Source organism: Rissa tridactyla, chromosome 1, assembly GCF_028500815.1.
Source record: "Rissa tridactyla isolate bRisTri1 chromosome 1, bRisTri1.patW.cur.20221130, whole genome shotgun sequence".
In the NCBI taxonomy this organism is placed as follows: domain Eukaryota; kingdom Metazoa; phylum Chordata; class Aves; order Charadriiformes; family Laridae; genus Rissa; species Rissa tridactyla.
In genome coordinates, this window is record NC_071466.1 from 36,364,026 (window position 1) to 36,381,278 (window position 17,253).

The window sequence follows — 17,253 nt, forward strand, 5'->3', positions numbered from 1 at the left end:
TTCCGGTTCCAAATTTGATTATGTTGAGGAGAAAAACATTTTCCACATGGGCACTAATTCAACAAGGGACTTAAACGCGTGTCTGATTCAAGCACGTCCATTATGCCTTTAAAACAGAGGGACTGATCCAGTACGATGCAAGTCATGCGTGACTTCAAGTGCATTGCTGAACTGAAGCTTTCAACGTGAAATCAGCTTACCGTTAGGAATAATTATTATATGGAAAGTATGAGAACGTAACAGCTAAGGATATTTTTATCAAGCAAATATTTTTAGTCAAAAAACGATTCGCCGATCCAAACCTTTCCACTGCAGGCTGAACCCTGCCTACATAAAGCCCTTTTTTTCCAAATGAGTAAGACACAAATTAGCATATTTTAAAGGGGTATGCTGCTTTCGCCACCGTGTGTGGGATTCATCCAACCGATTACAGAAATTCTCCACTTAATCAGATGAAATGACAGAGCATACTAATTGCATGAGGCTCAAAATTCATTTTCTTCAGCTTTGAAGCAATCATAGGGTATGAGGCAAAGCAACTACATTTGGATATTATATTCCAAAATGTTTCCAGAATATTTACAATTTGTAGTGTAATAATGAGATGCAAATCTTATAATTTCTAGACGATGTGATATAAACATCACTTAAAGTTATTCTAGACCTTTTAGAGACTTAACCAAGACCTGACCTAAAGTTCATAAACATCTTCTGTTATCAGATGTCAAATTCTACTTAGCTTCAATGCAAGCAATAAAAATACAGAAAAAGCAGAAATTAGATTGAAAATGAAATGAGAAACATCGCTGTTACGTTTCGCACCCTTCAGTTAGATACTCCTAATGTCACAAACTAAGAATATGGTCCAACAATCACAAAGCAATTGAATTAATGCTCTTGAAAAAGCAACCCTCTGAGGTTAATTTGGATTTATCTCCCTTTACTTCACATGCCAACAACCTCGACCAAGGCATTTGGTCAGCCCTCCGGCTCCTGCTCAGGGGTAGCAACCCCCCGCTGAAAGGGTCTGCTCACCACACACCGTTTTAAGATTCCTTGCAATTTTCTGACCAGACTCTAAGATAAGCTAGTTATATACGATATAAATAGATTTAATCAGTTAGCACATACAAGCACTTATTCAAAGCTAGTTGTTGTATCCCTGCAGCACCTCTGTTTCATATCGCTCTCTAAGATTTTGGAAGCTCATCCCACGGGATGGGAGTAGATGACTTGTGTGTTTATCAAGGGTCGGAAAACGTAAGACCAGGGAAATTCAGTTCCAAGGAAACAGTACTTCACATACATGGCAGGCACTAACTTACTGGAAAAATTTCCAAAATGAAAGGAAATCCACGTTCCCTAAAACACACTATGTGTACTAGGAGACACAGAACATACATCATACTGAATACTTTCAGGAATTTTTAAATCTGTTCAAAGAACATAAATCTCCCTAAACCTTGAGTAATTACTCAGTAAAGAATTAATTAACTCTTCCATGTAATTTTTATGCCTACATAAGCCATTTCCCCCTATTTCTACTCACCCCTTAAAAGACCAATATCCCTAAATCAAATTAATAACTTCAAAATTAAATCCATTTTGCAAATCAGCCATTTCAAATTAACTCCCTACAGTTGGCAGTAGATAACCATGCAGGCTCTACAGAATGTATTTTTGTATCAAAATGTTAAAAAAAATAAAACATTTATCCAAGAAATGTAAGCACTCCATAGAATCACAGAACGGTTTGGGTTGGAAAGCCCCTTAAAGATCATCTAGTTCCAACCCCCCTGCCACGGGCAGGTACACCTTCCACTAGATCAGGTTGCTCAAATGAAGTAGACATCTGAAGTTTACATTTTACCACCAATAGATATACTGGGCTGAGGTCTGAGCATCTTAAATAGACAATTCCATGGCTGCAGGCATCACAACTGAGCATAAAGCTTTGGCCCGATATCCTTAATTAACTTCATACAGCATTTAAAACGTGCAAAAAACTTCCAGCTGCCAACCAAGTTATTAGGTAATCTGCTAATAATGCTTTCCTGAATCTACACGCAAGTCACAGCACTTACAGTAATTTGAGATCGGAAGGGACCTCTCAGGTTGTTGAATTTAGGTCCACGTTGTTGCCTACAACCAGGTCACATAAAATTTTTCAAAAGCGTTGATCAGGCTACAGCTGCACCTTAAGAAAGAGATCGGTACCCTTTCCTCTCCCAATGGCAGTTAAGACAGTGCTCCAAGATCTCGCTGTTCTGAGAAACCTTCGTCTAATTAATCTCAGCTTGACGTTAAATCTGAAGCGTAAGCAATAATCACTGCCAGTTAACGCCTTTCCTACTGTAATTTAGGAGAAACAAGAAATGCACATCCCACAATCCCACACTACTTCTCACTTCTACAAAATTACCTCTCATCTGCTTGCCAAAACCTCTCACTTCCCCACACAGCATCTTGTATCATCTAGTAATATAACATCCCCCCCAGAAGTACTGGACTATAAGAATAGAATAGAATAGAATAGAATAGAATAGAATAGAATAGAATAGAATAGAATAGAATAGAATAGAACCACTATTATAGAATCACTAATAATCTTTACTGCTTTAGCCATTAAGAAAATGATTCACAATATTACAATCTCAACATCACAGTGCTCCACAGTGGTATATTTTCCTGAAGAAATCTAATTATAAAAATCGTAGCCACATTTCATAAAATTAAGAACGTGTACATATGTGTGCAATCACCCAAGAATGCTGAATGCAACTCTGTGTTGCCATAATGTAAATGACAAAAATAAATGGGATTTGTGGGTATTTTGATCACTAAAAACTGAGAGGCATCTTCTTTTATATCAGCAGATTTTAAAATATTAGGTCTATAACATTTGAAAATTCAAAACTAACAGTTCTAATTTCAAAGACAATGAACCACACTGCCTTACTTCTCATTTACTCTGTTTATAAAGTCCCACATTTGCGCGAAAGTCAAATTTTTTACTTCTGTTGCTCCTAGAAAGACCCAAAGAAAGGGTAAAATATCCTGAACTTATAGAAGAAAACAGTAAACTGACTATGGACGCGTTATTGGCAACTGCAAACTAAAACATTTAATGATTGAAGATAAAACTCTCCCCTCTACTCCTTTTCAGGTATATAAGTGGACATACTGCTCAAGAATGTGTCAGGAGAGTGAAGAAAAGAACATCAGGAAATTTCTGAACATGAGAAGAATGAAAATGAGAATAGAAAAGGACACAAAACAGGGCAGGTCAAACGTAAACAGGAAATTAAGAAGGTGAAGAAGAATTTTAAGATCACGTTGCAACAGATGCTCACGCTGAGACTAAAATGTTCCTTAAATACTTTGAAAGATGAAAGACAGCTAGGGGGTTGGCAGGATCATTTCTCAGCAGAGGTATGAAAAGGGTAACTCAAGGATGAGAAGATCACAGCAAAGAAGCTCAACAAATTCTTGGCATCTGTCTTTACCAATGAAGATGATGGGACAGTATCTCACACAACGTGTTCTTTGTAACATCAAAACAGCTACATCAACACGAAGCACGCATAGAGGAAGTACCAGAGCAGCCAAATCACTAACTCATGTGGACCAGATGGCACTGACCTGAGAGCCTTGAAGGTCCTGAAAGGATCACTGATACTAACTTCCAATACGGGTCCATAGAAAAGAATAATATTGCTGAGCCCATACACACCCCATGGGAAAAAGTCACCAGAGCTTTTGTAAAGAAAAATACTGCCTTGCTACCTGCAGGGAGTTCAGGGGGTGGAGAGGAAAGCATGGGGATAAATGAAGATCCAGTGGACTTAGACTTTCAGAAAACCTTTGGCAGGGCTTCCCAGTAAAGGCTACTGAAGAAATTAAGTTAGAATGAAATTGGGAAAAGGGTATTTATGTGGAAAGTTGCTTGAGGGATAGGAAGCACAAGTAGGGCTTAACAGTCACTCTCTTCTGGATTGCCTAGGAATCAGGTTTATTCAAATTCAGTGCCCCAAAGAAGGATCACACAACGAAATCTCCGTATTTGCAGAAGATACTAAGTTCTTTCAAGTAGTCAAATTCCATGCCAATGGTGAGGAACTCAAAGGGCGTTATAAAACTGAGCAAGAGAGCAAAGAGGCAGAAAACAAGCTTTAGCCCAGGCCAATGTAAAATGTTCTGCTTCGGGGAAAAAATCTAAACCTCATGAACATTCTCACATCAACTTTGAGTGGAGAAGAAATCTGGGAGTCACGGTTCACAGGTGTCTGTGCTCAACCACAGCCAGAAAAGCCAAAAAAATTTGGCTGTCACCAAGAAAAGTAACAAAATCAACACAGAGGATGTCGTTTTGCTGCTATATAAAACACTGGTGTACCAGACAGTTCTGCTCTCTCCAACTCAAGAAACAGGGTTAAGAGAAGGTACAAAGAAAGGCAACACAAATGATTCAGAGGATGGAGCAGCTGCCTTACAAAGAAAGGCTAAAAAGGATGGAACTCTTCAGTTTGAAGAGCAAAAGACCAAGGGAGTAATACAATCAAACTTTATAAAAGCATTAAAGCAGAGTATGGTGAATGCAGAAGTGTTGCTCACCAAATCCCACCATATTATAACAAGGAGGGATGTGATTAAACTATATTGAGATCAGCTTAACAAAGATAAAAAGCAGCACATCTGTACATTAACAGGCAGTGATTTCATGAAGCTTGCTGTCACAAGAGTTTGCAGAGGCAGCATGTACACAAAGAGGATTAGACAAATTCAAGAATACCACCTCTGTATGCAGTCCCTTTAATCCACCACGGGGAAGGACCAGGGGAATGGACTGCAGCCATACTCACATCATCCTGCTCCTGAACAGCCTTTCCTATTTCGCTGTTGAAGATGGATTCTTGTCTGCCCCAGGAAAAAAATTTGCAGGTTCAATTTTTCCCACTATGTTGACAGTATCTCTTTTGCTTTGAAGTCATAGAATGTGTTGGGTTGGAAGGGACCTTTAAAGGTCATCTAGGCCAACCCCCCTGCAGTAAGCAGGGACATCTTCAACTAGATCAGGTTGCTCAGAGCCTCATCAAGCCTGGCCTTGAACGTCGCCAGGGATGGGGCCTCCACCACCTCTCTGGCAACCTGTGCCAGTGTCTCACCACCCTCAAGTTGGATGTTTGTGTTTGGATGCAGACCTAGGCCCTCATTTAGTAAAATAATTAATATTTGGATTGTTGACAGACTAGGCCATTAAAGAAAAAAATAAAAAAAGAGACAGTAGTATTTTATATTGTTTAACCCCCTTCTGTGACACTTCCTATTCATATGAATTTGCAAAGTTGAGTATTGAAATAAAACCAATCCTTTTCTTTTTAGTATTGTGGAGAGTTTGGTACATTTTCACCATCTGCACAGACATGGCTTTAGGCAGTCAGTCTTCGTTAAGGTAAAAGGTAAAGTCTCACAGCTCATATTAACTCAGAGCCCCTTAAAATATTCCATGTGTTCAGCAAGTAGAAAATTACTTTTATCATTAAAAAATGTGACAATCAAACTCTTGATTTTGATTCAAATTATGACCTGGGAATTCCAAGCTTGTGATTTTCTTGACAATCTCTATACAACAGCTTCCATTACTGTCACTTATGCTGACAGATTTTTCATTAGTTACGTCAAAATAAAAATAGATTTTTATCTGCCAAGAATAAAAACTTCATCAGATGCTCAGTGCAAGGTTACATTTTTATTGAAGATTCCTGATCATAGTGAAGGGAGCCCAGCATCTGAAAATTAAAACCAAACCAAGAGCTATGTTATACCTATGAATTTATACAGCTAAAAACGGTCAAAATGAAATTGAAAAACAATATGATCACGTTGACTATATAACAGTGCTTTAATTTCAAGAAAATTTTAATTAGAAAAGGTACCATCAAAAACTGATCGCTCAGTGGAACACGTGGAGCTGTATCGTGGGGTACGTAAAGCACCAGGTTTGCCTCAACGGAGATGCCCCAGACCGCTGCTGCTAACGCATCCTCCAGGTCACATTAGTGTCACAGAAATCACAAAAGCGACGAGTTGCATATGCTCAGTCTGTCATTGTTGATGACTACAGTTATCCCTGTCCCATTAAAGGGAAAAAAAACCCAACAGTCTAGCTAGCTTTGAGAAAACAGCTTTCCAAAAATCCCAGAATGAAAGCCAGCCACACTCCCCCACCCCCATCCCCACCACAACACTAACCTGTGATTAAGCATCATTGGTTTTGTGTAATACTAAACCAATATGTTCTTCCAAAGTTATTCTTATATTCCATATTTTTGGGGCCCTTTATGTGGACGGATTTAGCCTAAGTGAAACTGTAATACAAATTAATGCAATTATACAGCTTATGCAGTGCACTTCTTCCTCAACATTGTTCTCCTTTCATGTTCCCTTCCAGCCTACGTTGTGGAAACAGATTTTGCATTACTGTTGTTAAAAAATAAATATATATATATTTTTTTTATATGGTAGTCTAGTAAAACATGAATATGAATTTGCAGATAAATTGCCATAACAAAGATATCTTGGTAGCGAGGTGAAGTTCAAATAGCAGATTGTTTTAAAAATAGAGGTTATAGCATATGTCAAAAATGCAAAGGATATTGCCATATTAGGATGAAACGTTACACTGGGAATTAAAAGACAAAAAAAACTATTTTAGATATGAACTCGATACTAGACTGAGAATTGGAGAAGAAACTTGATCTGCAGTTCAAGTATTTAAACTCCTAACTTCCACCCATGTACAACATGTTCATCTCGCTCTGGGTTCCCATTAATCAGGGCATGAAACAGCTGTAATACACTGAAAAAAGGATAAAACACTTTATAGGACTGTGACTTAGTGCCAAAGATTTAAGGGTCTTGGTGTTATTACACAACTCAGCTAACTTAGTCTTAGAGTAGTATTTTATAGCTACCATTTAGCGCTTCAAAAGCTGTTCCTTTTAAATTAACATGCTCTGAGCAGAGGGATTTAAAACAACTAAGTCTAACTGGTTTTGAGACAGAAGAATATAAGTGGTACATATCTCAGGAAGAAAAAAACTGGAAAAAATAAAACCCATAATAAACAGTTAAAGCACTCAGCTGGCAAGATTTTTTCCTTTACCAGAGTTATTTAGGTCTTGGTCTCAACTAAGTAGGAGGAGCACACAACACACTTGCCAGTCTGTAAAGTATATGCAGTAAAAGTCCAAAATAAACCATTTTGCCACCTCACACAGCAAAATGCGGGGGAAAAAAAATCCCATTACATTTCCACAGGAAAGAGCAAACTCTTCCTCTAGTTCTATCCAGTGTAAATATGCAAATAACAGTTGATCAGTTACTTGAGGAAATTACAAAAGCATCATATAACAAAAATATATATTAAACACTGCTACAAGCTTTTAAATGATCCTTTCTTGAAAACAAATCATAAATTAAGATTGTCATAGCAAACCTTCTGTGTTTTACTTCTTGCAGTTTTAATTTTTGCCCCTCCAAGAATGTTTAAACAAATTCCAGTGATGCTGTCAGACTTCCTAGGAGCTACGCTGGGTGGAAAGGAGCCTACGCAGAGCCACTTAGAGCTTGTGACTCTCCAGGGAAAGCTGGGGAACAACTTATTTCCTTCTGTCGGGCTTTTTCTACATCTCTATCTGACTTCCACTGATCAAATTAGGAAAGAGAAAAAGCTTTTAGCAACAGAATTCACACAAGGCCAGGAAGAGTTGTAGAACAGAATAAAATAGTTCAGTTGGAAGGGACCTACAGCCATCATCTAATCCAAAACATACACATTGTAAACATAAAATTGCAGGAAATCTCAGTACCACGCAAATGGGTTTAAAAAGAGTAAGTTCTTACAATCTTTGTATTTATTCACTTCTCTGAAAAGATGAAAAATGTAAAAATACCATCCCATCCGTTCACTCCTTAGCCTTTTTTAAATTACCAGCCATCGTTAGAAGGTGATCGGTCATTGCAGTTGATAACTTACTCGATACTGAAATCTACAGAGACAAATAGACACCAATTTCACAGACACTGTGATCTGCAGATTCCTGATGTGTTTAGAATTACAGAGAAGTTTATTAACTGAATACCCAAGAATTCCTGAATTTTTATAGTCTTTCCGATTGCTGCAGATACAGAGATTACATGCTTTAATCTAATTCAGTGGCTGCACTCCACTGCAAGTTTATATTGGCCCCAATTTCATTTTACTGGATGGCACATAAAGTCCTCGATACACATTAATCATGTTTTGAATTACATTTTCTAGTATTTTTCCACTAACAGTCTTAGCTTAATACTCTTACTTCTAGAATAGTTAAATCAATAAAACCTTTAACTCCATAATAACTCAAAAGCAAGGATCGGGATCTCTCGCTTACCTACACAACTTTTCAGGCATGGGGAGACGAACAATAATATATTTCCCCCTATTGAGAAATTAATCTTTATGTGAGAAGGCTGGGAATCTAATTTGAGTGACGATGGTAAAACTGTACTAGTGAAATATGCAAAAACGAGAAAAAAAAAGCCCCAACATACAGCAACAGGCACTTAGAAGAGCTAATGTAACACAGATAGGGAAAAATCCTTTTGATTATCATCAAAATTATTTAGAGAAAGTAGAAATACAGGATAAATACACCACAGATTGGCAACGTATTCCCAGTTTGACTGCAGATTTTATGTGTCACCTGGGGCAAAGCAGTTACTGTCTGTTCTTTGGTCTCCACACTGCAAAAAAACCCAACTTTCTTTATTCTCCTCCACAAGAGTCTGGTTGTGATTTCTTATCATTTTATTGAATGTCTCACTAGAAGTAGCATTTCATTTTGATACAATTTGTTCATGAATGACTTTTTGAATGACGGGGACTTCAGAAGTAATAAAAGTGGAACTAAAAAAAATACACGATCCCTACTATCCTTTATGATCAGAATGATAGAAAAAAATTGTTGAAAAGCACAGAACTGTAAACAAAGCTCCAGGATAAAAAGTTGCATTTTGAGACAAGGAATAACACAGAACTTTTTAAATACTTGTACTGTGTAACTAATACTAGTACCGTAGGCTCAGCTTACATATATTGACAATTAAGGAGCATGGTTTTTGCAGAATCACAGAACAGTTGAGGTTGAAAGGGACCTCTGGAGACCCATCTAGTCCAGCCCCCCTCACAAAGCAGTCACCTACAGCAGTTCGCCCAAGACTATGTCCAGTTGAGACTATCTCCAGTTGGAGAACACTCCAAGGATGGAGACTCTACAACCTCCCCGGGCAACCTGTTCCAGTGTTCGATCAAAATAGAAAAAAAAAAAAGAAAAAAAAAAGAAAGGGGGCAAAAAAAAAGCTTTTTCTTCTGTTTAGATGGCATTTCCTATATTTCAGTTTGTGGCTATTGCCTCTTGTCCTGTCACTGGTCACCACTAAGTCTGGCTCTGTTTTCTTTACACTCCTCAGATATTTGTGCATATTTATAAGATCCCCCTGAGCCTTCTCTTCTCCAAGCTAAACAGTCCCACCTCTCTCAGCCCCTTCTCCTACCAAAGATGCACCAGTCATCTTTGTGGCCCTTCACTGGACTCTCTCTCCAGTACGTCCATGTCTCTCTTCTACTGAGAAGCCCTGAACTGGACACAGCACTCCAGGTGCATCCTCACCAGTGCTGAGTAGAGGGTCACCTCCCTTGACCTGCTGGCAATACTCCTCTTACTGCAGCCCAGGGTACCGTTGGCCTTCAATGCCCCATGGTCCTTCTCTGCCAAACTGCCAAGCTGCTTTCCAACCAGTCAGACCCGTGCCTGACACAGCAATTGCCTTTGCTGAACTTCATGAGGTTTCTGCTGCCCCTTTTCTCCAGCCTGTCCCTCTGCATGGCAGCACAGCCATCTGGTGTATCAGCCACTCCTCCTCATTTTGTATTGTCTGTACACTTTCTGTGGTTATGCTCTCTATTATCGTCCTGGCCATTATTTAAGATGTTACACAGCATTGTCCCCAGTAACAACCCCTGGGGTACACCAGTAGTGACTGACCTCTAACTGGACTTTGTGTCAATGATCACAACACTTTGAGCCTGGCAGCTCACCCAGTTTTCTGTCCATCTCACCATCCATTTATCCAGCTTGTACTTCATCAGTCTGTCTACAAGCGCATTATGGGAGACAGTGTCAAAAGTCTTGCTGAATTCAAGATAACAATATCCATTGCTCTGTCCTCATCCACTGACCTAGTCACTTGGCTGCAGAATGCTATCAGACCAATGGCTTCCTCTTCATAAAACCATGCTGATTCCTCGTGATCACCATCTTTCATGTGTTTGGAAATGGTTTTCAGGGTTACTTGCTCCATCACCTTCCAAGGGACTGAGATGAGGCTGACTTCCCCAATCCCGTCTGGACTTCCCCAAATCCTCCTTCTCACTCTTCCTGAATATGAGTAATATTTGCATTCTTCTAGTTCTCATGAACCTCCTCCAGTTGCTATGACCTCTGAAAGGTAATAGGGAATGGTCTTGCAATGTCATCAAGCAGTTCCCTCAACACTTGGAGGTGTAACCCATCAGGTTCAGTGGACTTGTGTACATGCAGTTTAAGTGTTCCTGAATTTGACCCTTCTCCACCTAAGGTAAGTCTTCCTTGCTCCTGACTTTCGCACTAGTCTCAGGGACCTGGGATTGCAGAAGGCTGCTCTTACCAGTAAAGACCAAGGTGAAGGCAGCACTGATATTATCTTGGCCTTCTCCATGTCCTTTATCACCAGGTCCCCTGCCTCATTCAGCATAAGGCACAAGTTTGCCCTAGTCTTCCTTTTTCTGCTGATGTACCTGTACATGACCTTCGTGTTGGCCCTCACATTCCTTGACAGATTCAACTCCAGGTGAGCTTTAGCTTTCCTAACCCCATCCCTTAATGATTTTTTCTCCAAATTCCTTCTGGGTCACTCGCTGCTGCTTCCACCTTTTGCATGCTTCCTCTTTACGTCTGAGTTTTTTCAGAAGCACCTTGTTCACCCATGCAGTAGACTGCTCTTAAGATTATAGGACTATCACAAACAGCCAGATTCTGACTCTCTGTCTTTCACTCTACCTTCTGTTAGTTCTAAAAGTGAAATTCCTCATAGCAAAACCACACCTTCTTTCTAAGTTTGCTTTTCCTACATTTCCTTACAAATATTATTGAGGTACCCCTTGCACAATTTCTTCCAATCAGGATTTTCTTATACAAAAGTCTAGCAGTTCTAGACGATGTCTGGAGCCCAAATTGGCACCAAAAATCCCAGTTCCAGTTACTGTATTGTAATTAATTTGTAGTTATTAAATTTAGTAGGTCAGTATTTTATAGGTTGGTGTATTTTGGAGGAAAATAAAACAAAAACCAGTTTGTGATATAGTATGAATAAATGCAAAACAGATCGGAAGTTGACTTTCCAGGCTACTAACAGTCCCCTGTAACCTCCGGTAGGTGGCTTATTCATTGCACCTCAATTCTGAACAAGCGGAAAAGGAATAACACTTCCTTGTCTCAAAGCGATGTTATGCTGATACATTAACTTGTTTGTGCTGCTACATATAAACGTACATGTACCTACTGAACCACTATAAATTTATGAAACAGATTATTATCGCAAGAGTGCTGATGAATTCCCCAAAACAGCAAGGCACGTTCAGTAAAGGACAAGGTCTCAGCTGTTTCTAGCGATTCTCATGGTAAAATCCTATTTTCCTTCCCAGTTTTCAGCAGCATCCCCAGTGGAAGCAGAATTCTCACATTACAATGACAGGAGGAAATTCTCTCTTTTGAGATGACCAAACTGGAGAGCAGAAGAATAACTTACATCGGACCCTCCCTTCCCCTCTGTTTACTGACAGGAAATAAGAGCCTGTAATTACTTTTGAATTCACATTCCCTTTGTGACCAGGCTCATTCATGTACGTGCTATTTTTTCTCATTCAGAAAACACAGTAAAGCTGCTTCTCCGGAAAGATGATGTCTCTGACCAGAACGGAGCAGATCAGTAATTCTCAGAGTTCTATACAGTATGGCTCATGCTTTTCTATCCATCAGGGAACCTCTTCCCCAGCTCTATATTTTCTGGCTCTTACTCTGTGTCCAAACCCTTGAGTCGTGGAACACAACGCAATACCTCACTTCAGTCCATGGGAAAATCAGGAGTGGATCCTCTTGAAACATATTTCTGGACACATGAAAGAGAAGGAGGCAACTAGACACAGTTAGCATGGACTTGCCAAAGGTAAATCACACCTGAACGTCGAGAAATCTTTTTTAAGACCCCTGTATCAGATAATAGCATAGCACCTCCCATTCCACTTGCTGTTCAACAGCTCTAATTGCTAAAATATAACACACATAGTCACTTGCTTTTCTTATTTCGGTGAGTTAAGCGGTTAAGTATGGGCTTTGCCTTTTCAATTTTAAACAGCTGGGTGGTAATGTTTTCCATTTAAACAATTTAAATTGCTATTAAGAAAACAGCCCTAGTATAAAACCAAGTAAAACTAGAAACATGAAAATAAATGTGCTAGAATAAAATTTGACTGTAGTTGTGGTTGGTTGGTTTTTGGGTTTGGTGGTGGGTTGGTTGGGTTGGGGTTTTTTTTGAGGAAAGTACTTTCCATATAAATAAATTCTCAGTTTCATAAAACCTGTCACTTTACATATCCATGGTGTAAGAGGATTTGGCACCTTGAAGGTAAAAGCATTTATGTGTTTTACAGTGTGCTTGCTTTCAGACTGTGATGGAAAAGCTACTTTCCAGGGGAGCTAAAAAAGGCAAATTCTATTTCAGCTTCAATAAAACCTCAAAAATATTCTGAAATCTTTGTTTTAACAGTGTATCCTCCATACTCACTAACAAAACCAGAGACTCATAAAGGACCTAGAAGAGGCACAAAAAGTTCTTTTAGTCCACACTCTCCTCCGAGGTAATACTAACTGTATACAGATTTGCAGAAGCAGGTTATCTATCATCTTGTTCAGGTGTCCCATTTTTTCACTTGAAATTTTTTTTCTGGCTCATTTTTTAGCAAAAAGAGGCCACTATCATCCAACATCTGCATCAGAAGACAGAAAGCCACGAGCAGCAGAGGTGCTGCACGTCATAAGCCTGCATTCATTGCTTCCGTAGAGTTAACCTTCACACGTCCAGCTCCCAATCACAGAAGCCCTAGACAGAATGATGGGGGGTCTAAAATCCGGCTTTTCACATGACCTGACTGTTGTCATAAAAATACACCATCCTTCTTTACTTTCTATTTAAATGAGGTCTGCATCTGCCTTTGTCAGCCATCCTTAGACTATTCCCATAAGACACTTGCCTGAAATGTTCTTAATGCCCCTGGTTACAGCGATCCTCTACCACTAAAATGTTTTCCCTTGTGTAAACCTCCCTTGTTGTACTTTAAACCCATGAAGTGCCATTGTAGAACAATGATACAGATGTAAAATGTCAATAAATGAACTCAAAATTCAAAGGCCATTCCTAATTTACAGTACTTTGTAAGGAGAAAAACAGGGAGAACAGCAATCACTTGATAGGACGATTGTTACTGCTCTTCACTTGGCATGCTGCAATTTTCTTTTGTCCAAATCACACTAACTTTTCACCAGGAAAAAATATTATGAACACACAGTTATTAAATGAGTCATAAGGTTGTTCTGCTTTTTGACCAAACTAATCAATTTGCCTCTAGAAGCACTTTTAAACAGAACAACGATGGAGAATTGCAAATGCTTTTCCACAGAGGATACAGGTTATGAAAGTCTTATATCCTGCTCTGTACTAAGATTAGGCTTAGCATACAGCCCTTGAGGTAGATATGATTATGCTGCGTGAAACCTCTCAATGAAGTACCATCTTCAAGAGCATTTATGAGCGAGAAGCTCTCCTCTCCTCTGGGATGCGGATCAAGTGTCCTATTTATTTCATTGGCCTTTCACATGAAAGTGGAAAGCATGGAAAATATTTTTTTAAAAATAGATGTGGTTAATCAGATTTCCTCTTATGTTTCCTCATCATGTTTCTTTGGTATCTGCTCTCTTCTGTTTAAAATACTTTTATTCTCACAATTGCTTACTTGTGTTTAATACAGGTATGATAAACTTTTGAGATTGATCCAATTTCTAAGTATTAAGTACTTAAGGAACGTCTGTTCCTCTGATAAGAGCTTCTCTGCGATAAGAGCTGGAGGACTTTGCAAGGTGAACCCTAGAAAATCTTGCCCATGCTGTCTCCTGTGCTGTGATAGTCAGAGAAGGGAAGACACAGCCACCGTGCAACGTTTCAGGTTAAGCAGCCAACAACAGTTAATTTGTTGTTAAGACAATACCATTAGGAGCTTCAATGACTGAGGCACAAGTACGCATATTTCAGGACCAGTAATTTGGAGCAGAAAGGTGGGGCAGGTGCTCCTTGGCTCTAAACCCACCGAAACTTCCGAGCGAGAACATCCCATTTTCTTTGCACACTTGTGCTGGAGGCTGAGTTACGTTAGAACTTTCTCCACGCGCAGAGGAAGTCAGAGAAAACAAGCTAAAATCATTGAAAATATATTAATCAGATCTAAGCTGTATGATGAAAATTATAAATCTACAGGATGATCTTCAGTCTTCTTTCAAACTAGCTCGGCTTCAAAGAAAAGGCTAGGTAATTACAGTCTTATGCTAGCTTAATTCCAAGAAAAATAATTCTAGCTATTTGTTATAGTGCTTTTCTTGTTAAAAATGAAAACCCCTTCAGATGGAATATTTTAAGAAAAAAATATGGTCTCCTACTAGCAAGAAGTTTGGGAATAAATGTGATTAATACTCTTTTTTTTTTTTTTTTTCCTCCCCACTCTACCCCCCCCCCCCCCCCCAGCCCAAAAAGGAGGTGCTTCTCAAACAGTTAAACGGTCTGTACGCTTCATATCTTGCTACGCTAGCCCCACTGATTCAGCTGGGGAAACAGAAGAAAAACTAGACTTGCCTATTTATATGTATGACACGTCGGCTTTATTTATCTGGGCTGAAACTACCATCACTAGCAATTCTAGAGACGCAGCAGTTAACGCTGCAAAGAAAATTGATGTTTCCTACAATCTAAGACATCTAAGGCAAGTTTCAAATCAGCAGTGCTGATTTTAAAGCCATTCCACTGATTTATCCCATCAGCTGCGGAGGCTGCAAGTGCTTTCCTTTAACACCACAGCTACTGGCTGATTTTCAGGTTGCCAACTGCAAGGTGATCAACCAAGTGAAACTGGTGAAGAGCAGCCAGAGATTTCAGGAGGGCATTTGGTCAAGCTTCATCGAGCAGCAGCCTCTAAGGGTGCTCATCTGCTCGACAGTTACGCAAACTGACAGAGGGTTATTCATCTAATGACGCTGCAGTTGCTGCTTTCAAACTATCATTGGAGACGTTGGACAGGTTTTCCACGCACAACATGAGCACACGGCAAAAAACGCACGGTATTTTAATTACAAAAGAAAAAAACCCTTGGCACCAGACCTTTCTCTCTGAACTACAAATCCCAGCTGCTAAACCCTCAGAGGCTTTCAGTTGCACTTCAAAATGTAGCTCCACAGCCTCAAAAGGGGCAGAATATATCAAGGCCTAGGTGTACATTCCCTTCCATTAACTGGCGTGGTAAATGGCCTGTCAACACAATACCATGGGCGCCATCGCCAACAACAGCCTTAAACCTCTTTATTCTCCACTGGAAGTCATGGTTTAATTTATATACCTGTTAGTTAATGAAGGTCTTAAACTCACAAGAGAAGCCCGTGGGGGAAAACGCATGGACAGGTGCTGACAAGCTAACAGATGACGAGAACGGCGGGAGGCCTTGAGGTAGGCTGGTTATTGAAGGCTAATGGGCTCCTCCATCTTCCCCGTGCCCACCCCCTCTATCTGGAACACAGCACCGAGCCACAGAAGCCCATTTAATTAATGGGTGCTGCTAAGCACCAGGCCTTTTGCTTTTTTTTCTGCTTTAGAAACTGGCTGGGTTAGAATTCTGAATGAGAAGGCCGAAGGTTTCTTCACGTGTTTTCTAATATACCTTAAGGTTGACAGAATGAAAACATTCATTTTCTATATGTAAAAAAACCTGACTGTCCAAGTTTGAGACAAAGACCAGGGAAGCTGCAATTTTTACATTTCCAATACAGAACATCTTTTTTCATTATTATTTATAATCCTCTATCTCTTTTAAGACCTGACTTCCATGGGGTGTGAGGTGAATGAAAAACATAACTAAAAATAAATATTCTGACATATAAAGCACAAGCGCCTGGAGGGAGGGAAGTGTTTTCTTTGCAGGTCGGTGGGTTCTTTTTTTTTTAAGAAGTTTTACAGTAGTTTTACTTTCTGCTGCCTTAATTGCCACAGGTGTATGCAGAGCCTGCTGTGCCTTGGAGCATCCTTTCGATACCATTTATATTTGACCACACAACGCTAGGTTTTACATAAAACAGAGTTACTCCAGGTCTCGATGGGCAAAAACTGTAATTAATCCTAGAAATTACTTGCTGTGATTGCGCCAGTCGTGAGGATGAGGATAACATAGAAGCGATCTATATGAAGGAACTACGTATTACCTTTCCATGGGACCCACATATAGGTGAGAATACGCAATCCTGATAATGAAATGAGGTAGCTTACAATGCAAGACACAGAGACAGCTCCACAACCAACTTGGTACTAATTGTAAGGAATTATGATAGAATTTAGACAGAATTTAGAATTTAGATATAACAGTGATAATTTTGACTTTAAAGGTATATCATTAGCATGCACAAAAATAATTTAATCCTTTATAAATTCTAAGAGATATCATTACGAAGGAATAAATTATTATGAAGCAAAAGTTTCCTGCAATATTTCAAGAAATACATTGCCATTATTTATAAAATTTATTACATATTGCAATGACAAGAAATTATTAGGAAATTATTAGGAAACAACAAAAATTATTTTTAATTCAATGTGAGCATTTCACACTCTGCATAATTAAGACCTGCCTATATACTTCCTGAAAAGAGATCATAAACTGGTTTATAATTAGTAATTCTGCTTTCTACAATAAATAGACGAGTCATACAAACAAAGAGTATTTCTACACCTTCCTAGAAGTTACCCGTTGCTTTGAATCAGGCATTTATTTTCTTAATGTCCCTTGCATATCCTTCTGAGTACTCT

General features: G+C 39.2%; 1 protein-coding gene across 4 annotated transcripts in view; it reads right to left on the bottom strand.

Annotated features, from left to right (window-relative positions):
• DGKH (diacylglycerol kinase eta) overlaps nucleotides 1-17,253 on the bottom strand; it is a 172,372-nt gene that overhangs the window by 82,473 nt on the left and 72,646 nt on the right. The window lies entirely within an intron of this gene.